A 15,802-nucleotide genomic window follows, 5' to 3' on the forward strand; every position below is an offset into this window, starting at 1 on the left:
CCACGATTCCTGCATTTCCCTGGATCCCTGAAAGCTAGAAGCAAACACAGAAATTAAAGCATTTATTGTGCCCTCTCCTTGGAGAGTTCTTTTCTGATACCCACAGAGTTCACAGGGTTGCTTCTTTAGACTCAAAAGTCACTCACCAGTGAGGTCTTCTCTGACCACTCTTTATAAAAATGCACTCTTCACGTCACTCTGCATCCCACACCCCTCTTTATTCTTCACAGTCTACATTCAATTTCTATTTGTTTTATTATGTGTTTACTTATCCACTGATCTTTTCTCAGAAGGTCAGCCCCAGGGGAACAGGGCTTTGGTTTTCTTCACTTTCGTATCCTCAGCACCTAGAACAGTGCATAGAACATTAAAGCTGCTCAATAAATATTGGTTGAATGAATGTATAAATGTTGAATCCATGATGTAACAAAGGAGTTAATAAAAGTAGTCATAATAGCAATGATAGTTGTCTTATTCTGTTTGGACATCTATAACAAAATACCAGAGGTAGCTTATAAAACCAGGTATCTTATAAAAGCAGAAGTTTATTGCTCACAATAAACTTTCTGGAGGCTGGAAAGGCCAAGATCAAGGTGTCAGTATGGTCGCTTTCTGGCGAGGGCCCTCTTCCTGGTTCACAGCTGGTTTTTCTCGCTGTGTCCTCCGATGGTAGAAAAGGTCTAGTGGTCTCACTAAGAGCTTCTTTCATGAGGCAGTAATCCCATTCATGAGGGTTCTACTATCATGGCTTAAGCACCTCCCAAAGGCCCAACCTACCAACACCACTACACAGGGCATTAGGATTTCAGTATATGAATTGTGTGGTGACATTCAGATCGTTGCATTCTCTTCTGACCCTCACAAGAATCATCCTTAATAGTTCATTCATAACAATGTATAATAGAGTAGTTAATAACAGCAACAACAACCAAGCTCTGTGAGCAGTTCTATATGCAAGCACAGTGCTAAGTATTGAAAGAAAAAGTGAAAGTGTCACTCACTCAGTGACGACCAACTCTTTGTGACCAGAGTTGGTAGTCATTCCCTTCTCGGGATGTTCCCAACCCAGTGATCAAACTCAGGTCTCCCACATTGCAGGCAGATCCTTTACCATCTGAGTCACCAGGGAAGCTCCCAAAAGGGGATGCTGTGGCTGCATTGGCTGGGAGACAAACCCGGCTCTCCTGTGCTAAGTATTGACATCCATCAAATCCTCCCAGTAACTCTGTGGCACAGGAGGCAACTTGCATTATCTCTCAGCATCCCATTCTCCCTGAAGCAGTGTTTGGTCCAAGGATAGAAGTGACAGAACCAAGGGGGAAGCCCAGAATCTTTGTTTGGTGCTTAAAGACAGACGTCTTTCTTCCGGATAAGAAGCAGGGGACATGCAGAGCAAGATATTGCAGTAGTCATTCTATTACTACAAGCAGAGCCAGCTTAATACTTAAAGCCAATAGGATGGAAGACAAAGGAGAAAGAACTTGGGCCCGTGGTGACTTCACTGAGCTGCTGGGACAAACTTTACCTGAAGCACACCCTACTTCTTTCAGTTATGTAAACCAAAATATTCTCTCAATTATTTAATCCAACTTAAGGGTTTTTGCTGTTGTTCTTTGCAACTGAAATCACCTTAACTGATCCAAGCGGATATTACTAAGTAGCTGCATGATCTTAAAGGAAGTTATGGAATGTCTCTTTCCTTCTGTTCCCCCATTTATAGAGTGAGAATAATAATATAACTGAGCTCTGGATTTGCTGTGGGAAAAGAGAGACGCTGTGGATAAAGACACTGAACACAGTACCGGGTGCTCAGCAAGATATATGTGTCTTAATATTACTTCAAGAAGCTCACAATAAAAGGAGGAAGAGAGGACCGTAATTGTTTTGGGTCAGATGTGAGCATATTTGCTCCCATGGCAACTTTTAGATGCCTTTTTTTTTTATTGGAGGCAAATTACTTTACATTAATATATTGGTTGGTTTTGCCATACATTAGTTGCCTTTGTTACCACACACACGTACTTTGATATTTATTTATTTGTCAACCTCTCCAACTCTACTATGTGAGCCTCTAGAATCTAGAAGGCAAGATGACAGTTTATTATTCTTTAAACCTGTCCCAGTGTCCAGCTTTGGGCTGGTCATATGGCAGGTGTTTCATGGAAGCACAATAAACTAAAGAACCAAGTTATGAGAAGGAGCCTAAAGAAGGAGGGAGATAGGGAGCCAGGGTTAGAAAAGGTATACCTGATAGAATAAGTTTCAGGAGGGGCTGGGAAAGGTGGGGGCCAGAACACAGGTGGAGGGATTAGCCTTGGCTAGGAAGAAGGTTAATAATGAGAGGGATCTGATTTCTGTCCCCAAATGACCGTCATTACATTTCTTTCAGGGCTATGCACACAGCCAGGCACTAAATATTTTCCAGTGGTTATTACTGAGGTAAGGCCTGGGAAAAACATTTGGAACAAAAAGAAGTAGTGAACTTTCCTCCAAGAGGGCCGGGACCAGTATCTGTGTTTATGTTATAGATAAAACTAAATATGAATTTTATAAAGAAAGAAGTACAATTTTTCACACCGTATTAATCTTCACTATACAATTCTGTGAAAATGAAACAGCTCCAACTGAGGAGAGAAATGAGTTGCTAAAGGCCTCAAGTTATATAACTGATAACTGAAGTAGATACCTTGACACTATCTAGTTGTATTTTTAGAAGTATTTTATTTTTTCTTCATCAAAAGTTATGCTAGAGTTAACAAAGCATGTATTGTTACTTAAACATGGATTAGCTGTGGATTAAATAATTTGGAGTAGATAAAATTCAACAATACAATTGTTGATGCATTAAGAAACAGCAGTAATGTATCAGGTTCAGAGGTTGCCATGGGGACATAGAAATAAATAAGGCCCGACCTTTATCTTCATAGAAATTACATTTTTATTACCCTAGACTCAACTAATTAGAACTTGCTTGCAGTCAGCTTTAAGGAGACAGAAGGCAAATAAGATGTCATCTTGAGGATTCTGCATTTTCACAGCATTAGGGCATCTCCTGGTGTTAGTCCACATTGAACCCAGTCTTCCACACAACAGCTGACATTTTTCACTTCTATGATGGCCTGGGGCTCCCCTATAATCCTCTCAGGATGCACTGGTGGGCACAACTCCCCATCCTGCTTTGGAGATTTGAAATGTGCGTATAAATAACAGAAACACACGAACCAGCAGAAACACCTGTGTGTCTCCTCTAGGAGCCACGTGTCTGGAGTGGCCCACGAGTTATCTCAGCACACTTGTTTCTATGCACTGAAGGATCTGTTTCTGATTTGGACTGTGGACAGGAAGTAGCTTGTATTGCCCGAGGGAATTTACATGTTCTTCTCCAATTCTTCCCATAACTGCTCTCTTCTTCCTCTCTACCCCCCTCAATTCCCATTAGAGAGACGGAAAGCTGCAGCATGATGCATGGCCAGCATTTTGCAGAGCAGGATGAAAGGAAAGGAAGCAAGACTTACTAGACTGTGTGTCAGTGGATAAAGACTAAATAGAAATCAAAGATGTACCTTAAGCACAAACTTTTAGGCAAATACATCAGCAAAGATCTAGACTCGGTGGAAAGATCCTGGAAGAAACAGCAGACATCACAGTACCAGTGATACAGAATTCCTGAAGGAAAACAAAGCCTGTCCCAGATAAGGGGTTGGTTCAGTTTAGTTCAGTTCAGTTGATCAGTCGTGTCCGACTCTTTGTGACCCCATGAATCGCAGCACGCCAGGCCTCGCTGTCCATCACCAACTCCCAGAGTTCACCCAAACTCACATGCATTGAGTCAGTTTCCTAATAATTAAAGAGAACATTTATCCAATACTGACTATGTGACTAAATTAGTGCCCTACATATTCAATCCATACTTACTTACTCTGCTACTGCTAAGTCGTTTCAGTCGTGTCCGACTCTGTGCAACCCCATAGATGGAAGCCCACCAGCCTCCCCTGTCCCTGGGATTCTCCAGGCAAGAACACTGGAGTGGGTTGCCATTTCCTTCTCCAATGCATGAAAGTGAAAAGTGAAAGTGAAGTCGCTTAGTCGTGTCCGACTCTTAGCGACCCCATGAATTGCAGCCTACCAGACTCCTCCATCCATGGGATTTTCTAGGCAAGAGTACTGGAGTGGTTAATTATGTGTTAACTTGGCTAAACAACAATGCTCAGATATAGGTCAGACATTATCCTGGATGTTTCTGTCAGTTGTTTTTGGACAAGATTTACATTTAAATTGGTGGGCTAAAAGTAAAGGAGATTGCCCTCCATAGTGTGGGTGGGCAACCCATTGAAGGTTTGAATAGAACAAAAAGGCTGACCTCCCTTAAGCAAGAAGTAATTCTCCAACAGACCGCTTTAGGATTCTAACTGTAACTCTCCAGAGTCTGCACCTTGCCAGGCTTCCCCAGCAGATTTTGGACTCAGGAAGCCTCCACTAACACATAAGCAAATTCCTAAAATAAATCTCTGTCTATAAATATTCACAGCCTGTTGTTTCTGTTTCTCTGGAGAACCCTGACTAATACAGGTATGAACACTGATATATAACACAATTTTGTCTACAAAAAAGAACTTCTACAACAAGCATGAGATAAAAATTTTAAATGACAAGGGTATATTGTCAGAGTTTAGTTGAGCATGGGTTTATTTTTCCTATTCTTGGTTACATAAGTTATAACTGATGGTGCCATGAACACAATGAAATATAGTAGTTAAAGAGAATATTTAAAAATCATCCTTGAAAATCATCCTCATTAATAAAATGCAAAGATTCAAGATGTCCAAGTACTTCCATGTACGACTGAAAAATAAAAAGGAAAAGGAAAAAACTACACTCACATTTAGGAAATTTGTAGAAAGCTAAAGTTAAAGAGCAAATCTTAACAGAATCCAGAGAAAAAGATTATTTTTAAAAGGAGGTTCAAAAGGGAGGGGATGTATGTATACCTATGGCTGATTCATGTTGGGTTTGACAGAAAACAACAAAATTCTGTAAAACAATTATCCTTCAATTAAAAAATAAATTAAAAAAAGAGCAGCGGTAGGATTGACACTGACTTTTAATGAACTAAAGTTGAAACCAATGAAATGAAGTCATTAATGTACATAAACACTTAGCAACCCAGATTTCTATAACCAGTTAATATTCATCAAGAATAAAGTGAAATGGGCAAAGTTGATCAAAAGGTAAAAACTTCCAGTTATAAGATAAAAAAGTTTTGGAGAGATGTTATATATAGTACCTGGAGAAGGAAATGTCAATCCACTCCAATATTCTTGCCTGAAGAATTCCATGGATGGAGGAGCCTGGCAGGCTACAGTGCATGGGTCGCAAAGAGTCGGAAATGACTGAGCTACTAACACACACAATGTATAGTATGGTAACTATAGTTAACAATGTGTGTGTGTGTGTGTGCGTGCTCAGTTGTGTCTGACTCTTTGCAACTCCATGGACTGTGGCCTCCCAGGCTTCCCTGTCCATGGAGTTTTCCTGGCCAAAATACTGGAGTCGGTTGCCATTTCCTACTCGCAGGGAATTTTCCCAACCTAGGAACCAAACCTCTTCTCTTCTGTCTCCTGTACTGGCATGAGGATTCTTTACCACTTTGTCACCTGGGAAGCCCATAGTCAACAATATTGTATTGCATATTTGAAAATTGCTAAGACCATCTTAAAAGTACTCATCACAAGAAAAATGTAACTGTGTGGTGATAGATGTTATACAAATATATATATATATACACATATATATTTCACTATATAAATAAAACCATTATGCTGTATGTCTAAAGTACTACAATGTTATATATTAATTATATCTCAATTTAATTTAAAAAAGAATAAAAGTGAAATAAGACAGTCCCAAGTAAATAAAAACTCACAGAATTCACAAAAGGAACTGGACTAAAGGGGAGTTTTCAGGTCAAAAGAAGAGTCTGAAAGAGGATGAAAATCAACCAAAATGTAAAATTATATGAGTAAGTTCAAGTAAACATTGTATACAATATAATTTTGTTTGCAAGTTAACATATAGGACAAATTCATATATAAAACAAAAGCATGTAAGTCAAGTGAGGGTAAAAAGAGGTTGTGGTGATCTTTGTTTTGTCTAAGAAGAGGTGAAAAAACCAAGTCGTTAGAATTTAGTAAGTCAGTGATGCATGCTGTAATTTTTGGTGTCATCACTAATAGTAAAATAATCCATATTTTCAAACCAAGAGAGAAAAATATGATAAATACAATCTAATAGAAGGCAACCACGAGGGAAAAAGGAAGTATAGAACAAGCAAGACAAAGGGAAGGCAATATTAGATTGACCCCTATGAAATTCTTGGTTTGTAGGAAAAAGTATTCAAATGTTGGTGATTTCACATAGCTCAAACTACATGACATATTTGTGAAAGTTGCTCAGTCATGTCCAACTCTTTGAGGCCAGAATACTGGAATGAGTAGCTGTTCCCTTCTCCAGGGGACCTTTCCAACCTAGGGATTGAACCCAGGTCTCCCACATTGCAGAGGATTCTTTGCCAGCTGAGCCACAAGAAAAGCCTGAGAATACTGGAGTGGGTAGTCTATCCCTTCTTTAGGGGATCTTCCCGACCCAGGAATTAAACCAGGGTCTCCTGCGTTGCAGGCGGATAGTTTACCAGCTGAGTTAGCAGGGAATTTTAAAGGAAGGCAGCCGCCAGGCGTAACTCTAATGCCGTGACCGTGACTCTGAACAGTACGCCAACCAAGAACTTCCAGATGTTCAAGCTGGATTTAGAAAAGGCAGAGGAACCAGAGATCAAATTGCCCACATCCATTGGATCATGGAAAAAGCAAGAGAGTTCCAGAAAAACATCTACTTTTGCTTTATTGACTATGCCAAAGCCTTTGACTTTGTGGATCACAACAAACTGTGGAAAATTCTGAAAGAGATGGGAATACCAGACCACCTGACCTGACTCCTGAGAAATCTGTTTGCAGGTTGAGAAGCAACAGTTAGGATTGGATATGGAACAACAGACTGGTTCCAAATTGGGAAGAGTACGTCAAGGCTGTATATTATCACCCTGCTTATTTAACTCATATGCAGAGTACATCATGCAAAATGCTGGGCTGGATGAAGCACAAGCTGGAATAAAGATTGTTTCTGGGAGAAATATCAATAACCTCAGATATGCAGATGACACCACTCTTACGGCAGAAAGTGAAGAAGAACTAAAGAGCCTCTTGATGAAGGTGAAAGAGGAGACTGAAAAAGTTGGCTTGCTGCTGCTAAGTCACTTCAGTCGTGTCCGACTCTGTGTGACCCCATAGACGGCAGCCCACCAGGCTCCCCCATCCCTGGGATTCTCCAGGCAAGAACACTGGAGTGGGTTGCCATTTCCTTCTCCAATGTGTGAAAGTGAAAGTGAAGTCGCTCAGTCGTGTCCGACTCTTAGCGACCCCACGGACTGCAGCCTACCAGGCTCCTCCATCCATGGGATTTTCTAGGCAATAGTACTGGAGTGGCTTGCCATTGCCTTCTCCGAAAAGTTGGCTTAAAACTCAACAATCAAAAAACTAAGATCATTGTATCCAGTCCCATCACTTCATGGCAAATAGATGGGGAAACAATACAAACAGTGACAGACTTTATTTTCTTGGGCTCCAAAATCCCTGCAGATGGTGATTGGAGCCATGAAATGAAAAGATGCTTACTCCTTGGAAGAAAAGCTATGCCCAACCTAGACAGCATATTAAAAAGCAGAGACATTACTTTGACAACAAAGGTCTGTTTAGTCAAAGCTATGGTTTTTCCAGTAGTCACATATGGATGTGAGAGCTGGACTATAAAGAAAGCTGAGCACTGAAGAATTGATGCTTTTGAACTGTGGTGTTAGAGAAGACTCTTGAGAGTCCCTTGAACTGCAAGGAGATCCAGCCAGTCCATCCTAAAGGAGATCAGTCCTGAATATTCATTGGAAGAACTGATGCTGAAGCTGAAACTCCAGTACTTTGGCCACCTGATGTGAAGAGCTGACTCATTGGAAAAGACCCTGATGCTGGGAAAGATTGAAAGCAGGAGGAGAAGGGGACGACAGAGGATGAGATGGTTGGATGGCCTCACTGACTCAATGGATATGAGTTTAAGCAAGCTCCGGGAGTTGGTGATAGACAGGGAAGTCTGGTGTGCTACAGTCCATGGGGTTGCAGAGTCGGACATGACTGAGCAACTGAACTGTAACTGTGCTATGTGACACATTTATAGTCAAATATATAGGAAAAAGGGTTTCCTAGGTGGTTCAGTGGTAAAGAATCCACCTGTCAAGCAGGTGACATGGGTTCGATCCCTGGGGACATGGGTTTGAGTAAACTCTGGGAGTTGTTGATGGACAGGGATTCCTGGTGTGCTGCAGTCCATGGGGTCACAAAGAGTCGGACACGATTGAACAACTGGACTGAACTGAACTGAACAATTTATTGACCATTTATGTTATGTTTACTATTGTTATTTTATTTGAAAATAGCTGTTACTAAATGGTTAGCATTACAGTCCCCTTTGCTTGTTTTAAATATCTAGAAAGCAACCAAGCAGCAACATTTAAACAAATCTCACTATAGTACCTTCTTTATGGTGGCTTTCTTGTCTCCTTCAAGGAGGATTGAGAGCTTTTTGATTGTTTTGTATTTTGATTTTACATTTATTCCCTCTCTGGTCTGAATTCCTCTAAAGCCACAGTTTTATTCACATGGCAGTGTTGATGTAAGACATTTATTTATGTGTTAATTTTACATTTAGCGATTACTTGCCGGGCGTCACATTCTGTTAAGGGCTAAGAACAAAACTGTAAATAAGCCATACATCCTGGCTGGAGCATTTTTGGGAAAGCTTTTGTCTTTTTGAAAAAGAGATATATCTGTGTAAAACTTTCCACTTTCTTTTTCTTCTTGCCTTAAATATAGACAGTGACAAGAAAGACCACAAGGATTGCAGAGAAAACTTCACTGAGTATTGCTGAGCTACTGAACAAACACCGGCAATTAGTTATCTTGATTTCTAATGTGTGAAAAAGTCAGCTCTCACTTCTTAAACTAGTATAGTTGGGTATTCTTTTCCTTGCAACTGAAGGCATTTTTGACTCACACAACATATGCAATCAATCAGGAAACGGATTGATGTTTCCCAGTCATGTTATCAAGTACTTGTAATAACAGTTAATGATACTGCACAAGATTTTACATTAAGTATAAGTGGTAAAATGAGAGCAAAAGATGCAGCTTTATTGCTTGCAAAAAGAGAACTGAAACCAACAGTCCAAAGTTTCAGTGGGTCAGATTTGGATTCTACATAAATTAGAACTTTCTAATACAATGTACCATTAATGGAGTGTGCTATCTTGCAAAGAGATTAATTTCTGATCCATTAAACTTTTCAGGAAGAGGTAATGATACCAGAGAAAGAATTCCAGAACTGCATGGAAGGACAGATGAGAAACTACTAATATTCCTTCTTACTCCAAGGTTCTAATAGCAAACTCCAACGAGTGTCAAAATGAAAAAAGCTTAAAATCACAAATTTAAAAAATAGTCAAATTCCAAATTCAAATAACCAGAACATTCCATTTCCTCAATTCTGATTGAAATTATACTGGACAGTTAGAGATCATTATAGTTTCATCTGAGTCTTACTCATAAAAATGAAACATTTTATTTACATCTACAAATGTAATTTTTTCCTTCTTCTATGAATCAATAGACATACAAAAATGAGACTATAGTACAGAACCTAGACTTCTAAGCATATTGAAGAGGTAAACTTACACAGGGTTAATTGTTGTTGTGTTAGTCACTTAATTGTGTCTGACCTTTTGCAACTGCATGGACTGTAGCCCTGCAGGCTCCTCTGTCCATGGGATTCTGCAGGCAAGAATACTGGAGTGGGTAGCCATTCTCTTCTACAGGGGATCTTCCTGACCCAGGGATTGAACCCAGGTCTCCTGCATTGTAGGCAGATTCTTTGCCATCTGAGCCACCAGGGAAGCCCAAACAGGGTTAATAAAAGCTGTCCACTTGCATTGTTAAGTCATGCTAAGTTGTGCAATATTATGTTTCATTCCATCTGGTCTTAGACAATATAATAGGATCTAGAATCTTGAATTTTTATTCAAATATGTTTCAGATACAGATGTTTCAAGGTATCATGAAACTATCTATAAATCAGGATTTATCTTGCAAATATGTTCCATAGCCTTTATGATGGTCACTAAAAAGTAAACAACTACAATATTTTTCATTGTACCAAATGTGGTTTTCCTAAACAAATGTTAAGGAGAAGGCAATGGCAAGCCACTCCAGTACTCTTGCCTAGAAAATCCCATGGACGGAGGAGCCTGGTAGGCTGCAGTCCATGGGGTCGCTACGAGGCAGACATGACTGAGCGACTTCACTTTCACTTTTCACTTTCACACACTGGAGAAGGAAATGGCGACTCACTCCAGTGTTCTTACCTGGAGAATCCCAGGGATGGGGGAGCCTGGTGGGCTGCCGTCTATGGGGTTGCACAGAGTCGGACACAACTGAAGTAGCATGAGTTTTAATTCAGCAAAAGAAAGAATTCTTTACTTTTAGCTAAAAATACTCTATAAACAATTACAGTTATAACTCAAGGTGATTATTTAATAATCTTAACATTACAGGAAAGTTCAATATGTTAAGATGTGATTTTTTTAAAACTTCAACCAAAGTTATTATTAAACAATTCAGTGTTTAGGGCTAAAATGAGAGCCTTGCTAAGAATGATACAGTCACATGTCCCACTGCCTACACAGAGGGGAGAAATGGCATACACCTCTCAGGTTGCATGACTCACTCACTACCTGAGAGATATAGAACACATGACCCAGGCCCCTCTGGAGAAGTCAGAATATATTTTAAAAGACAGCTATAAGAAATAAATCACTTTAAAAAACATTGCTGGTGAAAAACAAAATTCACCATGCAATTTGTACAGCATTGGACGTGTGTTCCTCTAAATGAAGCAGCTTGCTTTCCTCTGGGAAATGCCAGACATGAACCATGGTAGGGCCTCCCACTGGATTTCTTGAACAGGAGGAACAAAAGCGATATGATCTTGGATTTCACAGAGCTTGTAGTCTGGTTGCCATGAACATCGCATGACTAAAATGTGATGGAATATTAAATACTGATTTATTCTTTTTAAGTGAAATAACTTCTTTCTTGTTTTTCACACTCTAAATAGAAACCGCTCACTCTCAAGAAAGGCTTTCAAATAACACAATGGGTTCTGCCCAACATTTACTGCAATACAAACCTATTTGACTACTGGTTCTGATTTAAGTTAAGTAAAATAAATATAAATGACTCTTCTGAACCTTATGTGCATAGATTAATCTTATAATACCAAATCTAAGGTTTCAAAGTCTAATTGCCACATTAATATTTACAATGGGTATTTTTCTACTCAGCTTTTTGTTTTCATCTACAGTGTATACAGTTCATGTTTGCATCAGTGATTTCTTTTCATTGACTTTTCAACCAGTTGTGAATGCTTCTTAACATATACCCGTGGACAGGCTGATTGGTCCTTTCACAAACAGACATGTTTGAATACAAAAGGTCCATTCTATTACATGTCTGCTAATACTACAACTGATCTCATCAACATAGTAGTCTGAAGAATTGGTTATTCAGGAATAGGTTTTCTCCCTTCCCCCAACACTAGCATTTTTCTTAGAATGACACTTCTAATTGAAAAACATTCTAAGTCCAAACCACTAGCATTGTTAAGTCATGCTAAGTTGTGCAATATTATGTTTCATTCCATCTGGTCTTAGACAATATGATAGGATCTAGAATCTTGAATTTTTATTCAAATATGTTTCAGATATAGATGTTTCAAGGTATCATGAAACTATCTATAAATCAGGATTTATCTTGCAAATATGTTCCATAGCCTTTATGATGGTCACTAAAAAGTAAACAACTACAATATTTTTCATTGTACCAAATGTGGTTTTCCTAAACAAATGTTAAAAATTACTGCGATTGATTTGAAGAACTTGTTAAGCATCTAAAATTTTGTACCAGTAAGTATCTGGAATATGCCTTGAAGCAACTTCTGTTTACAGACAAAGTCTGTAAGATATCCAAATACCACTGTGATGTGTTTACAGTTTATAAAAGAATGAAATATCAAGTCCTTTTGAGTGCATATTTCTAAATGAGCATTAAATGAATTGGGAAAAAAACTAGAAAATTTTCACGTCTGGTGCATGCCAAGTGAATGATTGCATTCATTTTCCCTTTGCAGCTTGCTTTTGGTTGATGAGGGACTCTCTCTAATGGTCATTAAGGTCATTGCTGGGAATTAGTTTACTTTTGTAAATGGATTTCACCTGGAGATGTCATTTCTCTGCAATCAACTGTATCATCTTGGGACTATGAACAATGATGCTGAACTACTGACAGATGGAGAATTTTGAAATGAGTTCCAACTAATTCTGACAGCCATCACTTCCCACCACCCTTAGTTAAAAATTAACTTTCAATAGTGGGAAAGATGACGAAACCTACCAAATACCTACAAAAGATGCTTAATATCACGAATTGTTATCCATCATTTCTTTTTTGGGGAGGGAGAATGAGTCGATCTACAGAATTATGATGACTACTAAATAAAACCGAAATTCATTACACTATATAGCCTACGAAATTAAACTTAAGTCAGTCATGAGGAAGCAATTTCCCAGGAAACATCATTGTTACAGGAATCAAAAATATTGTGTTGAGACGTCCCTGGTGGTTCAGTGGTTAAGAATCCATCTGTCAGTGCAGGGGACACAGGTTCAACCCCTGGTCTGGGAAGATTCCACACACCTCAGGGGAACTAAGCTTGTGTGCCTCGACTACTGAGCCTGCGCTCCACAACAAGGGAAGCCATTCCAACTAGAGAGAAGCCCCTGCTTGCCCCAGCTACAGAAAGCCAAAGTGCAGAACAAAGAGCCAGCACAGTAAAAAATAAACATTAAAAAAAAAAAGCATTGGTCAAAAAGAAGCACTAAAATTAACCTGCATAGCTTATCTAATTTAATTAATTCTTAAGGTTCATCTTTTAAAGTTTTCCCGAAATGGGGAATAGCAACAGTACATTTCTTCAATAGTCAAGATCATCCAAGTATTTAAAGTATTTCAGAGAATACTGTTGGCTGGCTGGGGCCACAAAGAGCTAACAGGCTTGGTCACTGCTTCAAAACTGAAAAGGTAAACAAGAGGGAAGCCTCTCTCATTACAAGCTCTGATACAGAGGTAGGAGCATGGATGCTGGGCCTTCAGTAGTGTAAGCACCCAATTGCTGGGATAATTTATGGTCTTGTGGGAAAGTCTCTGGTGGGCTCTATCCAATTAACAGCAAAATAGGTAAGTTTGGCAGACGCATTAGCTTGCTGCTAAACACTGCTTTTGGAAAAATCCAGGTGAAAGAGAACCAAAATACACAGTCCTATGTTACTAGAATTGCTGATGGATGTTCTACCTTTTTTCAGCATGTGTATCTCTTTATGATACCCTATATCCCTGCCGGCTTTGCTGCTCTTGTGCCAGTGATGGCCAGGCAGAGAAATGCAAGCTATGTTCATGCTAATACTTGACTTTTTTTTTTTAGCATATTCGGAAAAGATGTAAGGATGTTTATGAGGGAAAGTTGGAACTTTACGAGATAAATAGGTAAAGAACATTAATGTAAAAATTGTACATTTCAGTCATGTACCGATGTGGAAAAAATGCACTGATCATTATAATAAAGGTGTGTTTGAAATGGGGATGGAAACTTGAGGATAAATGGAATTGAATAATGTAGCTATGGTTCGTCTGTACATGGGGAGTGATTTAATTCAGAAACTCAGGATCATGTTGGAAGTTTTGGTGTATGTGTATATGAAAGGAAGAAAGAAGGAATAGAGTGAACATGAACAGATCATCGAGTTTAAGTGAGCACTCTGATATAATAAAAAAGAAACATCAATTTAATTATGTGAAGAACTTAAACCTGGCTATATCTTTGAGAAGTCATATAGTACAAATAAGTATTACATGTTGGGAGTTTCGGGAAAAACTAATCCCTAGACATGAGATCTGGATTGGAGAACTCACAGGGTATAGAGCTTTTTACAACTTTTCTCCAAGTTCAGACCTTGAAATTCTTATCCAGTCAACCCCATGAAGGAACATGGCTTACACAATGCTCTCTGAATGCAAATGAGGAAGACAGGAAATGGTGAGAACAGTGGGGCTCTTGGCTTGTGTCCTGACCCTGGCTGTTTACTGCATGGAGATAAAATCTGAGAAAACACAGGCCATGAGAAAGCAACAAAATGGAGCAAAAGTTCAGGATATACATGAGGTAGAGCAGTACCATTCTACACTTTAATCCAGCCCAGTAGAACAATGTGGAACCATTGATGTTGGGATTTTAATCTCCCAAATTAGATAGGCCACTTTTGTTGGGGAGAAAAAATAAGGTGGAGAAAGAAATTTCTATATTTCCTCTCAGAGAGTAAATGTTGGTTGAAGTTTCTATTTTTATGGGCAAATGAAGGAACATGTAAAGATGGAGAAAATTTTTCTTCCTACACTCTTCTGCTATTTTTCTGCTTGTTTTATTCAAAATGCTTTCAGTTTTTGTAAATGACAGAAAAATCAATGAAAAGAGCTCAACACACAAAACCTGTATGTGAATATGTATTTTATTTGCAATGGCCTCAAAATAGAAACAACCAATACGTCCTTCAAGAAGTGAACAGTTAAATCATGGTATATTCACATCATGGGATATCAAATAAGAAAAAGTAAAAAAAAAAAAAAAAAAAAGAACTATTGGGATTTCCCTGGTGGTCTGGTGGGCTAAGAATCTGAGCTCCCAATGTAGGGGGCCTTGGTTCGACCCCTGATTGGGGAACTAGATCCTACATGCCACAGCTTAGACCTGGCACAGCCAAATAAATAAATAAAAATAATAAAAGAAATGAACCATTGATACACACAGCAACCTGGATGAATTAAAGGACGTTAAGCTGAGGGAGAAAAGCCAATCTCATATGGTCACATACTGTATGATTCCACTTATATAACATTAGTCATAAAGAGGAAAGCAGATTAATGATTGCCAAGAGTGAGGGATGGTGGGTGGATGGGTGACTTTGACAAGGAAGAGGTACCAAGAGAGAGGTCTTTGTTGTGATAGCATAGTCCTGTATCTCAGCTGCAGTGGTGGTTAGATTGAAAAGCACACATGATGAAATGGCACAGGACTGTGCACACTTACGTACTAATGCTTACTTCTTGGCTTGATACTGATGTAAGAACAATTGGGGAAACACTGGGTGAAGAGTACACAGAATCTCTCTGCACTAGTTCTGCAACTTCCTGTGAATCTATATCTCAAAGAGTAAAAAAGAAAGAAAGAAAAAATGGCTCAAGTGAGAAAGAGAATACATTGGTTTATGGAATTGGGTATGAAGGGGTTGACTCTACCTAATTTCAGGCAAACCTGGATTAAACAGTCTAAGTGACGTCATTACGAGCTTTCTCCTTTTCTCAGTTCTGCTCACTTTTCTGTATTTTCATTCTGCAGACAGCTTTCTCCATGAAGCTGGGGAAGATGTAAGACATCTAAGTTTATCTGATGTGAATACTTTTTAACCCAGTAAGGAAACAAATTCTTATCCATTCTTAGGGAAGATTCTGAACTTCTTTTTAAAACTTTTATATGTTTTTAA

The sequence above is a fragment of the Moschus berezovskii genome, chromosome 14 (genome assembly GCF_049115385.1).
Source record: "Moschus berezovskii isolate FMDL1 chromosome 14, NW_MosBer_1.0, whole genome shotgun sequence".
In the NCBI taxonomy this organism is placed as follows: domain Eukaryota; kingdom Metazoa; phylum Chordata; class Mammalia; order Artiodactyla; family Moschidae; genus Moschus; species Moschus berezovskii.